Source organism: Lampetra fluviatilis, unplaced genomic scaffold (assembly GCF_964198595.1).
Source record: "Lampetra fluviatilis unplaced genomic scaffold, kcLamFluv1.1 SCAFFOLD_939, whole genome shotgun sequence".
Lineage (NCBI taxonomy): Eukaryota > Metazoa > Chordata > Hyperoartia > Petromyzontiformes > Petromyzontidae > Lampetra > Lampetra fluviatilis.
Genome location: NW_027621762.1, coordinates 10001 through 20000, shown reverse-complemented (window position 1 = coordinate 20000; position 10000 = coordinate 10001).

Genomic DNA, 10000 nt, shown 5'->3' with positions numbered 1-10000 from the left:
CTGAAAAAGCCTGTGGAAGTTTCACGGCGTTCGTACGATATTTGGCGACGCAAAAATGAGCGATTTCCCAGCTCGATGGAATTCGGAGCGAGAGAAACGATGCCCCGTAACGCACATGAGAGCAATCCCGGCCAATTTCTCCCGTTTGATGGGGTCTATGTGTAAAAATTTTGACTTTTTTGAGTGCACGTGCAAATCTGCTGGAAAAGCCTGTGGAAGTTTCACGGCGTTCGTACGATATTTGGCGACGCAAAAATGAGCGATTTCCCAGCTCGATGGAATTCGGAGCGAGAGAAACGATGCCCCGTAACGCACATGAGAGCAATCCCGGCCAATTTCTCCCGTTTGATGGGGTCTATGTGTACAAATTTTGACTTTTTTGAGTGCACGTGCCAATCTGCTGGAAAAGCCTGTGGAAGTTTCACGGCGTTCGTACGATATTTGGCGACGCAAAAATGAGCGATTTCCCAGCTCGATGGAATTCGGCGCGACAGAAACGATGCCCCGTAACGCACATGAGAGCAATCCGGGCCAATTTCTCCCGTTTGATGGGGTCTATGTGTAAAAATTTTGACTTTTTTGAGTGCAGGTGCAAATCTGCTGGAAAAGCCTGTGGAAGTTTCACGGCGTTCGTACGATATTTGGCGACGCAAAAATGAGCGATTTCCAAGCTCGATGGAATTCGGAGCGAGAGAAACGATGCCCCGTAACGCACATGAGAGCAATCCGGGCCAATTTCTCCCGTTTGATGGGGTCTATGTGTAAAAATTTTGACTTTTTTGAGTGCACGTGCAAATCTGCTGAAAAAGCCTGTGGAAGTTTCACGGCGTTCGTACGATATTTGGCGACGCAAAAATGAGCGATTTCCCAGCTCGAGAGAATTCGGCGCGAGAGAAACGATGCCCCGTAACGCACATGAGAGCAATCCGGGCCAATTTCTCCCGTTTGATGGGGTCTATGTGTAAAAATTTTGACTTTTTTGAGTGCACGTGCAAATCTGCTGGAAAAGCCTGTGGAAGTTTCACGGCGTTCGTACGATATTTGGCGACGCAAAAATGAGCGATTTCCCAGCTCGATGGAATTCGGCGCGAGAGAAACGATGCCCCGTAACGCACATGAGAGCAATCCCGGCCAATTTCTCCCGTTTGATGGGGTCTATGTGTAAAAATTTTGACTTTTTTTAGTGCACGTGCAAATCTGCTGAAAAAGCCTGTGGAAGTTTCACGGCGTTCGTACGATATTTGGCGACGCAAAAATGAGCGATTTCCCAGCTCGATGGAATTCGGAGCGAGAGAAACGATGCCCCGTAACGCACATGAGAGCAATCCCGGCCAATTTCTCCCGTTTGATGGGGTCTATGTGTACAAATTTTGACTTTTTTGAGTGCAGGTGCAAATCTGCTGAAAAAGCCTGTGGAAGTTTCACGGCGTTCGTACGATATTTGGCGACGCAAAAATGAGCGATTTCCCAGCTCGAGAGAATTCGGCGCGAGAGAAACGATGCCCCGTAACGCACATGAGAGCAATCCGGGCCAATTTCTCCCGTTTGATGGGGTCTATGTGTAAAAATTTTGACTTTTTTGAGTGCAGGTGCAAATCTGCTGGAAAAGCCTGTGGAAGTTTCACGGCGTTCGTACGATATTTGGCGACGCAAAAATGAGCGATTTCCAAGCTCGATGGAATTCGGAGCGAGAGAAACGATGCCCCGTAACGCACATGAGAGCAATCCGGGCCAATTTCTCCCGTTTGATGGGGTCTATGTGTAAAAATTTTGACTTTTTTGAGTGCACGTGCAAATCTGCTGAAAAAGCCTGTGGAAGTTTCACGGCGTTCGTACGATATTTGGCGACGCAAAAATGAGCGATTTCCCAGCTCGATGGAATTCGGCGCGAGAGAAACGATGCCCCGTAACGCACATGAGAGCAATCCCGGCCAATTTCTCCCGTTTGATGGGGTCTATGTGTAAAAATTTTGACTTTTTTGAGTGCACGTGCAAATCTGCTGAAAAAGCCTGTGGAAGTTTCACGGCGTTCGTACGATATTTGGCGACGCAAAAATGAGCGATTTCCCAGCTCGATGGAATTCGGCGCGAGAGAAACGATGCCCCGTAACGCACATGAGAGCAATCCCGGCCAATTTCTCCCGTTTGATGGGGTCTATGTGTACAAATTTTGACTTTTTTGAGTGCACGTGCAAATCTGCTGAAAAAGCCTGTGGAAGTTTCACGGCGTTCGTACGATATTTGGCGACGCAAAAATGAGCGATTTCCCAGCTCGATGGAATTCGGAGCGAGAGAAACGATGCCCCGTAACGCACATGAGAGCAATCCCGGCCAATTTCTCCCGTTTGATGGGGTCTATGTGTACAAATTTTGACTTTTTTGAGTGCACGTGCCAATCTGCTGGAAAAGCCTGTGGAAGTTTCACGGCGTTCGTACGATATTTGGCGACGCAAAAATGAGCGATTTCCCAGCTCGATGGAATTCGGCGCGACAGAAACGATGCCCCGTAACGCACATGAGAGCAATCCGGGCCAATTTCTCCCGTTTGATGGGGTCTATGTGTAAAAATTTTGACTTTTTTGAGTGCAGGTGCAAATCTGCTGGAAAAGCCTGTGGAAGTTTCACGGCGTTCGTACGATATTTGGCGACGCAAAAATGAGCGATTTCCAAGCTCGATGGAATTCGGAGCGAGAGAAACGATGCCCCGTAACGCACATGAGAGCAATCCGGGCCAATTTCTCCCGTTTGATGGGGTCTATGTGTAAAAATTTTGACTTTTTTGAGTGCAGGTGCAAATCTGCTGAAAAAGCCTGTGGAAGTTTCACGGCGTTCGTACGATATTTGGCGACGCAAAAATGAGCGATTTCCCAGCTCGAGAGAATTCGGCGCGAGAGAAACGATGCCCCGTAACGCACATGAGAGCAATCCGGGCCAATTTCTCCCGTTTGATGGGGTCTATGTGTAAAAATTTTGACTTTTTTGAGTGCACGTGCAAATCTGCTGGAAAAGCCTGTGGAAGTTTCACGGCGTTCGTACGATATTTGGCGACGCAAAAATGAGCGATTTCCCAGCTCGATGGAATTCGGCGCGAGAGAAACGATGCCCCGTAACGCACATGAGAGCAATCCCGGCCAATTTCTCCCGTTTGATGGGGTCTATGTGTAAAAATTTTGACTTTTTTGAGTGCACGTGCAAATCTGCTGAAAAAGCCTGTGGAAGTTTCACGGCGTTCGTACGATATTTGGCGACGCAAAAATGAGCGATTTCCCAGCTCGATGGAATTCGGAGCGAGAGAAACGATGCCCCGTAACGCACATGAGAGCAATCCCGGCCAATTTCTCCCGTTTGATGGGGTCTATGTGTACAAATTTTGACTTTTTTGAGTGCAGGTGCAAATCTGCTGAAAAAGCCTGTGGAAGTTTCACGGCGTTCGTACGATATTTGGCGACGCAAAAATGAGCGATTTCCCAGCTCGATGGAATTCGGCGCGACAGAAACGATGCCCCGTAACGCACATGAGAGCAATCCGGGCCAATTTCTCCCGTTTGATGGGGTCTATGTGTAAAAATTTTGACTTTTTTGAGTGCAGGTGCAAATCTGCTGGAAAAGCCTGTGGAAGTTTCACGGCGTTCGTACGATATTTGGCGACGCAAAAATGAGCGATTTCCAAGCTCGATGGAATTCGGAGCGAGAGAAACGATGCCCCGTAACGCACATGAGAGCAATCCGGGCCAATTTCTCCCGTTTGATGGGGTCTATGTGTAAAAATTTTGACTTTTTTGAGTGCAGGTGCAAATCTGCTGAAAAAGCCTGTGGAAGTTTCACGGCGTTCGTACGATATTTGGCGACGCAAAAATGAGCGATTTCCCAGCTCGAGAGAATTCGGCGCGAGAGAAACGATGCCCCGTAACGCACATGAGAGCAATCCGGGCCAATTTCTCCCGTTTGATGGGGTCTATGTGTAAAAATTTTGACTTTTTTGAGTGCACGTGCAAATCTGCTGGAAAAGCCTGTGGAAGTTTCACGGCGTTCGTACGATATTTGGCGACGCAAAAATGAGCGATTTCCCAGCTCGATGGAATTCGGCGCGAGAGAAACGATGCCCCGTAACGCACATGAGAGCAATCCCGGCCAATTTCTCCCGTTTGATGGGGTCTATGTGTAAAAATTTTGACTTTTTTGAGTGCACGTGCAAATCTGCTGAAAAAGCCTGTGGAAGTTTCACGGCGTTCGTACGATATTTGGCGACGCAAAAATGAGCGATTTCCCAGCTCGATGGAATTCGGAGCGAGAGAAACGATGCCCCGTAACGCACATGAGAGCAATCCCGGCCAATTTCTCCCGTTTGATGGGGTCTATGTGTACAAATTTTGACTTTTTTGAGTGCAGGTGCAAATCTGCTGAAAAAGCCTGTGGAAGTTTCACGGCGTTCGTACGATATTTGGCGACGCAAAAATGAGCGATTTCCCAGCTCGAGAGAATTCGGCGCGAGAGAAACGATGCCCCGTAACGCACATGAGAGCAATCCGGGCCAATTTCTCCCGTTTGATGGGGTCTATGTGTAAAAATTTTGACTTTTTTGAGTGCAGGTGCAAATCTGCTGGAAAAGCCTGTGGAAGTTTCACGGCGTTCGTACGATATTTGGCGACGCAAAAATGAGCGATTTCCAAGCTCGATGGAATTCGGAGCGAGAGAAACGATGCCCCGTAACGCACATGAGAGCAATCCGGGCCAATTTCTCCCGTTTGATGGGGTCTATGTGTAAAAATTTTGACTTTTTTGAGTGCACGTGCAAATCTGCTGAAAAAGCCTGTGGAAGTTTCACGGCGTTCGTACGATATTTGGCGACGCAAAAATGAGCGATTTCCCAGCTCGATGGAATTCGGCGCGAGAGAAACGATGCCCCGTAACGCACATGAGAGCAATCCCGGCCAATTTCTCCCGTTTGATGGGGTCTATGTGTAAAAATTTTGACTTTTTTGAGTGCACGTGCAAATCTGCTGAAAAAGCCTGTGGAAGTTTCACGGCGTTCGTACGATATTTGGCGACGCAAAAATGAGCGATTTCCCAGCTCGATGGAATTCGGAGCGAGAGAAACGATGCCCCGTAACGCACATGAGAGCAATCCCGGCCAATTTCTCCCGTTTGATGGGGTCTATGTGTACAAATTTTGACTTTTTTGAGTGCACGTGCCAATCTGCTGGAAAAGCCTGTGGAAGTTTCACGGCGTTCGTACGATATTTGGCGACGCAAAAATGAGCGATTTCCCAGCTCGATGGAATTCGGCGCGACAGAAACGATGCCCCGTAACGCACATGAGAGCAATCCGGGCCAATTTCTCCCGTTTGATGGGGTCTATGTGTAAAAATTTTGACTTTTTTGAGTGCAGGTGCAAATCTGCTGGAAAAGCCTGTGGAAGTTTCACGGCGTTCGTACGATATTTGGCGACGCAAAAATGAGCGATTTCCAAGCTCGATGGAATTCGGAGCGAGAGAAACGATGCCCCGTAACGCACATGAGAGCAATCCCGGCCAATTTCTCCCGTTTGATGGGGTCTATGTGTACAAATTTTGACTTTTTTGAGTGCACGTGCAAATCTGCTGAAAAAGCCTGTGGAAGTTTCACGGCGTTCGTACGATATTTGGCGACGCAAAAATGAGCGATTTCCCAGCTCGAGAGAATTCGGCGCGAGAGAAACGATGCCCCGTAACGCACATGAGAGCAATCCGGGCCAATTTCTCCCGTTTGATGGGGTCTATGTGTAAAAATTTTGACTTTTTTGAGTGCACGTGCAAATCTGCTGGAAAAGCCTGTGGAAGTTTCACGGCGTTCGTACGATATTTGGCGACGCAAAAATGAGCGATTTCCCAGCTCGATGGAATTCGGAGCGAGAGAAACGATGCCCCGTAACGCACATGAGAGCAATCCCGGCCAATTTCTCCCGTTTGATGGGGTCTATGTGTACAAATTTTGACTTTTTTGAGTGCACGTGCCAATCTGCTGGAAAAGCCTGTGGAAGTTTCACGGCGTTCGTACGATATTTGGCGACGCAAAAATGAGCGATTTCCCAGCTCGATGGAATTCGGCGCGACAGAAACGATGCCCCGTAACGCACATGAGAGCAATCCGGGCCAATTTCTCCCGTTTGATGGGGTCTATGTGTAAAAATTTTGACTTTTTTGAGTGCAGGTGCAAATCTGCTGGAAAAGCCTGTGGAAGTTTCACGGCGTTCGTACGATATTTGGCGACGCAAAAATGAGCGATTTCCAAGCTCGATGGAATTCGGAGCGAGAGAAACGATGCCCCGTAACGCACATGAGAGCAATCCGGGCCAATTTCTCCCGTTTGATGGGGTCTATGTGTAAAAATTTTGACTTTTTTGAGTGCACGTGCAAATCTGCTGAAAAAGCCTGTGGAAGTTTCACGGCGTTCGTACGATATTTGGCGACGCAAAAATGAGCGATTTCCCAGCTCGAGAGAATTCGGCGCGAGAGAAACGATGCCCCGTAACGCACATGAGAGCAATCCGGGCCAATTTCTCCCGTTTGATGGGGTCTATGTGTAAAAATTTTGACTTTTTTGAGTGCACGTGCAAATCTGCTGGAAAAGCCTGTGGAAGTTTCACGGCGTTCGTACGATATTTGGCGACGCAAAAATGAGCGATTTCCCAGCTCGATGGAATTCGGCGCGAGAGAAACGATGCCCCGTAACGCACATGAGAGCAATCCCGGCCAATTTCTCCCGTTTGATGGGGTCTATGTGTAAAAATTTTGACTTTTTTGAGTGCAGGTGCAAATCTGCTGGAAAAGCCTGTGGAAGTTTCACGGCGTTCGTACGATATTTGGCGACGCAAAAATGAGCGATTTCCCAGCTCGATGGAATTCGGCGCGACAGAAACGATGCCCCGTAACGCACATGAGAGCAATCCGGGCCAATTTCTCCCGTTTGATGGGGTCTATGTGTAAAAATTTTGACTTTTTTGAGTGCAGGTGCAAATCTGCTGGAAAAGCCTGTGGAAGTTTCACGGCGTTCGTACGATATTTGGCGACGCAAAAATGAGCGATTTCCAAGCTCGATGGAATTCGGAGCGAGAGAAACGATGCCCCGTAACGCACATGAGAGCAATCCCGGCCAATTTCTCCCGTTTGATGGGGTCTATGTGTACAAATTTTGACTTTTTTGAGTGCACGTGCAAATCTGCTGAAAAAGCCTGTGGAAGTTTCACGGCGTTCGTACGATATTTGGCGACGCAAAAATGAGCGATTTCCCAGCTCGATGGAATTCGGAGCGAGAGAAACGATGCCCCGTAACGCACATGAGAGCAATCCCGGCCAATTTCTCCCGTTTGATGGGGTCTATGTGTAAAAATTTTGACTTTTTTGAGTGCAGGTGCAAATCTGCTGGAAAAGCCTGTGGAAGTTTCACGGCGTTCGTACGATATTTGGCGACGCAAAAATGAGCGATTTCCAAGCTCGATGGAATTCGGAGCGAGAGAAACGATGCCCCGTAACGCACATGAGAGCAATCCGGGCCAATTTCTCCCGTTTGATGGGGTCTATGTGTAAAAATTTTGACTTTTTTGAGTGCAGGTGCAAATCTGCTGAAAAAGCCTGTGGAAGTTTCACGGCGTTCGTACGATATTTGGCGACGCAAAAATGAGCGATTTCCCAGCTCGAGAGAATTCGGCGCGAGAGAAACGATGCCCCGTAACGCACATGAGAGCAATCCGGGCCAATTTCTCCCGTTTGATGGGGTCTATGTGTAAAAATTTTGACTTTTTTGAGTGCACGTGCAAATCTGCTGGAAAAGCCTGTGGAAGTTTCACGGCGTTCGTACGATATTTGGCGACGCAAAAATGAGCGATTTCCCAGCTCGATGGAATTCGGCGCGAGAGAAACGATGCCCCGTAACGCACATGAGAGCAATCCCGGCCAATTTCTCCCGTTTGATGGGGTCTATGTGTAAAAATTTTGACTTTTTTGAGTGCACGTGCAAATCTGCTGAAAAAGCCTGTGGAAGTTTCACGGCGTTCGTACGATATTTGGCGACGCAAAAATGAGCGATTTCCCAGCTCGATGGAATTCGGAGCGAGAGAAACGATGCCCCGTAACGCACATGAGAGCAATCCCGGCCAATTTCTCCCGTTTGATGGGGTCTATGTGTACAAATTTTGACTTTTTTGAGTGCACGTGCAAATCTGCTGAAAAAGCCTGTGGAAGTTTCACGGCGTTCGTACGATATTTGGCGACGCAAAAATGAGCGATTTCCCAGCTCGATGGAATTCGGCGCGAGAGAAACGATGCCCCGTAACGCACATGAGAGCAATCCCGGCCAATTTCTCCCGTTTGATGGGGTCTATGTGTAAAAATTTTGACTTTTTTGAGTGCACGTGCAAATCTGCTGAAAAAGCCTGTGGAAGTTTCACGGCGTTCGTACGATATTTGGCGACGCAAAAATGAGCGATTTCCCAGCTCGATGGAATTCGGCGCGACAGAAACGATGCCCCGTAACGCACATGAGAGCAATCCGGGCCAATTTCTCCCGTTTGATGGGGTCTATGTGTAAAAATTTTGACTTTTTTGAGTGCACGTGCAAATCTGCTGAAAAAGCCTGTGGAAGTTTCACGGCGTTCGTACGATATTTGGCGACGCAAAAATGAGCGATTTCCCAGCTCGAGAGAATTCGGCGCGAGAGAAACGATGCCCCGTAACGCACATGAGAGCAATCCGGGCCAATTTCTCCCGTTTGATGGGGTCTATGTGTACAAATTTTGACTTTTTTGAGTGCACGTGCAAATCTGCTGAAAAAGCCTGTGGAAGTTTCACGGCGTTCGTACGATATTTGGCGACGCAAAAATGAGCGATTTCCCAGCTCGATGGAATTCGGCGCGACAGAAACGATGCCCCGTAACGCACATGAGAGCAATCCGGGCCAATTTCTCCCGTTTGATGGGGTCTATGTGTAAAAATTTTGACTTTTTTGAGTGCACGTGCAAATCTGCTGAAAAAGCCTGTGGAAGTTTCACGGCGTTCGTACGATATTTGGCGACGCAAAAATGAGCGATTTCCCAGCTCGAGAGAATTCGGCGCGAGAGAAACGATGCCCCGTAACGCACATGAGAGCAATCCGGGCCAATTTCTCCCGTTTGATGGGGTCTATGTGTAAAAATTTTGACTTTTTTGAGTGCAGGTGCAAATCTGCTGAAAAAGCCTGTGGAAGTTTCACGGCGTTCGTACGATATTTGGCGACGCAAAAATGAGCGATTTCCCAGCTCGATGGAATTCGGCGCGAGAGAAACGATGCCCCGTAACGCACATGAGAGCAATCCGGGCCAATTTCTCCCGTTTGATGGGGTCTATGTGTAAAAATTTTGACTTTTTTGAGTGCACGTGCAAATCTGCTGAAAAAGCCTGTGGAAGTTTCACGGCGTTCGTACGATATTTGGCGACGCAAAAATGAGCGATTTCCCAGCTCGAGAGAATTCGGCGCGAGAGAAACGATGCCCCGTAACGCACATGAGAGCAATCCGGGCCAATTTCTCCCGTTTGATGGGGTCTATGTGTAAAAATTTTGACTTTTTTGAGTGCAGGTGCAAATCTGCTGGAAAAGCCTGTGGAAGTTTCATCCGACGAAAAAAGCACGTTCTCGAGAAAGCAGGAGAGCTAAGTCATTCACAAATTAGCTGGATTTGGCTTGTGGTTCGTTTCCCAAGTAACAGAGCGGCATCAACCTTTAAGTGCACGCCAGTACATCCCCGTGGGATACAGGGGGTCTCGGCGGACTTTGCTCGGGGGAAAAACGTCGAGGTGAGCCGCCTGGCCATGCTGTTCATGGGTCTCTCCTTTTTAAGTTTCGCCTGCCAATTTATTTTCTCTAGCGGTTTTATACACTAGCACTCGATGTTTTGGGAAAGGAATACAATTGTTCAAAAAACGTCTTCGCAATTCATGTCGTTAGATTGCTAATGAAAATTCGTAAAAAAACGTACACGCCATACATG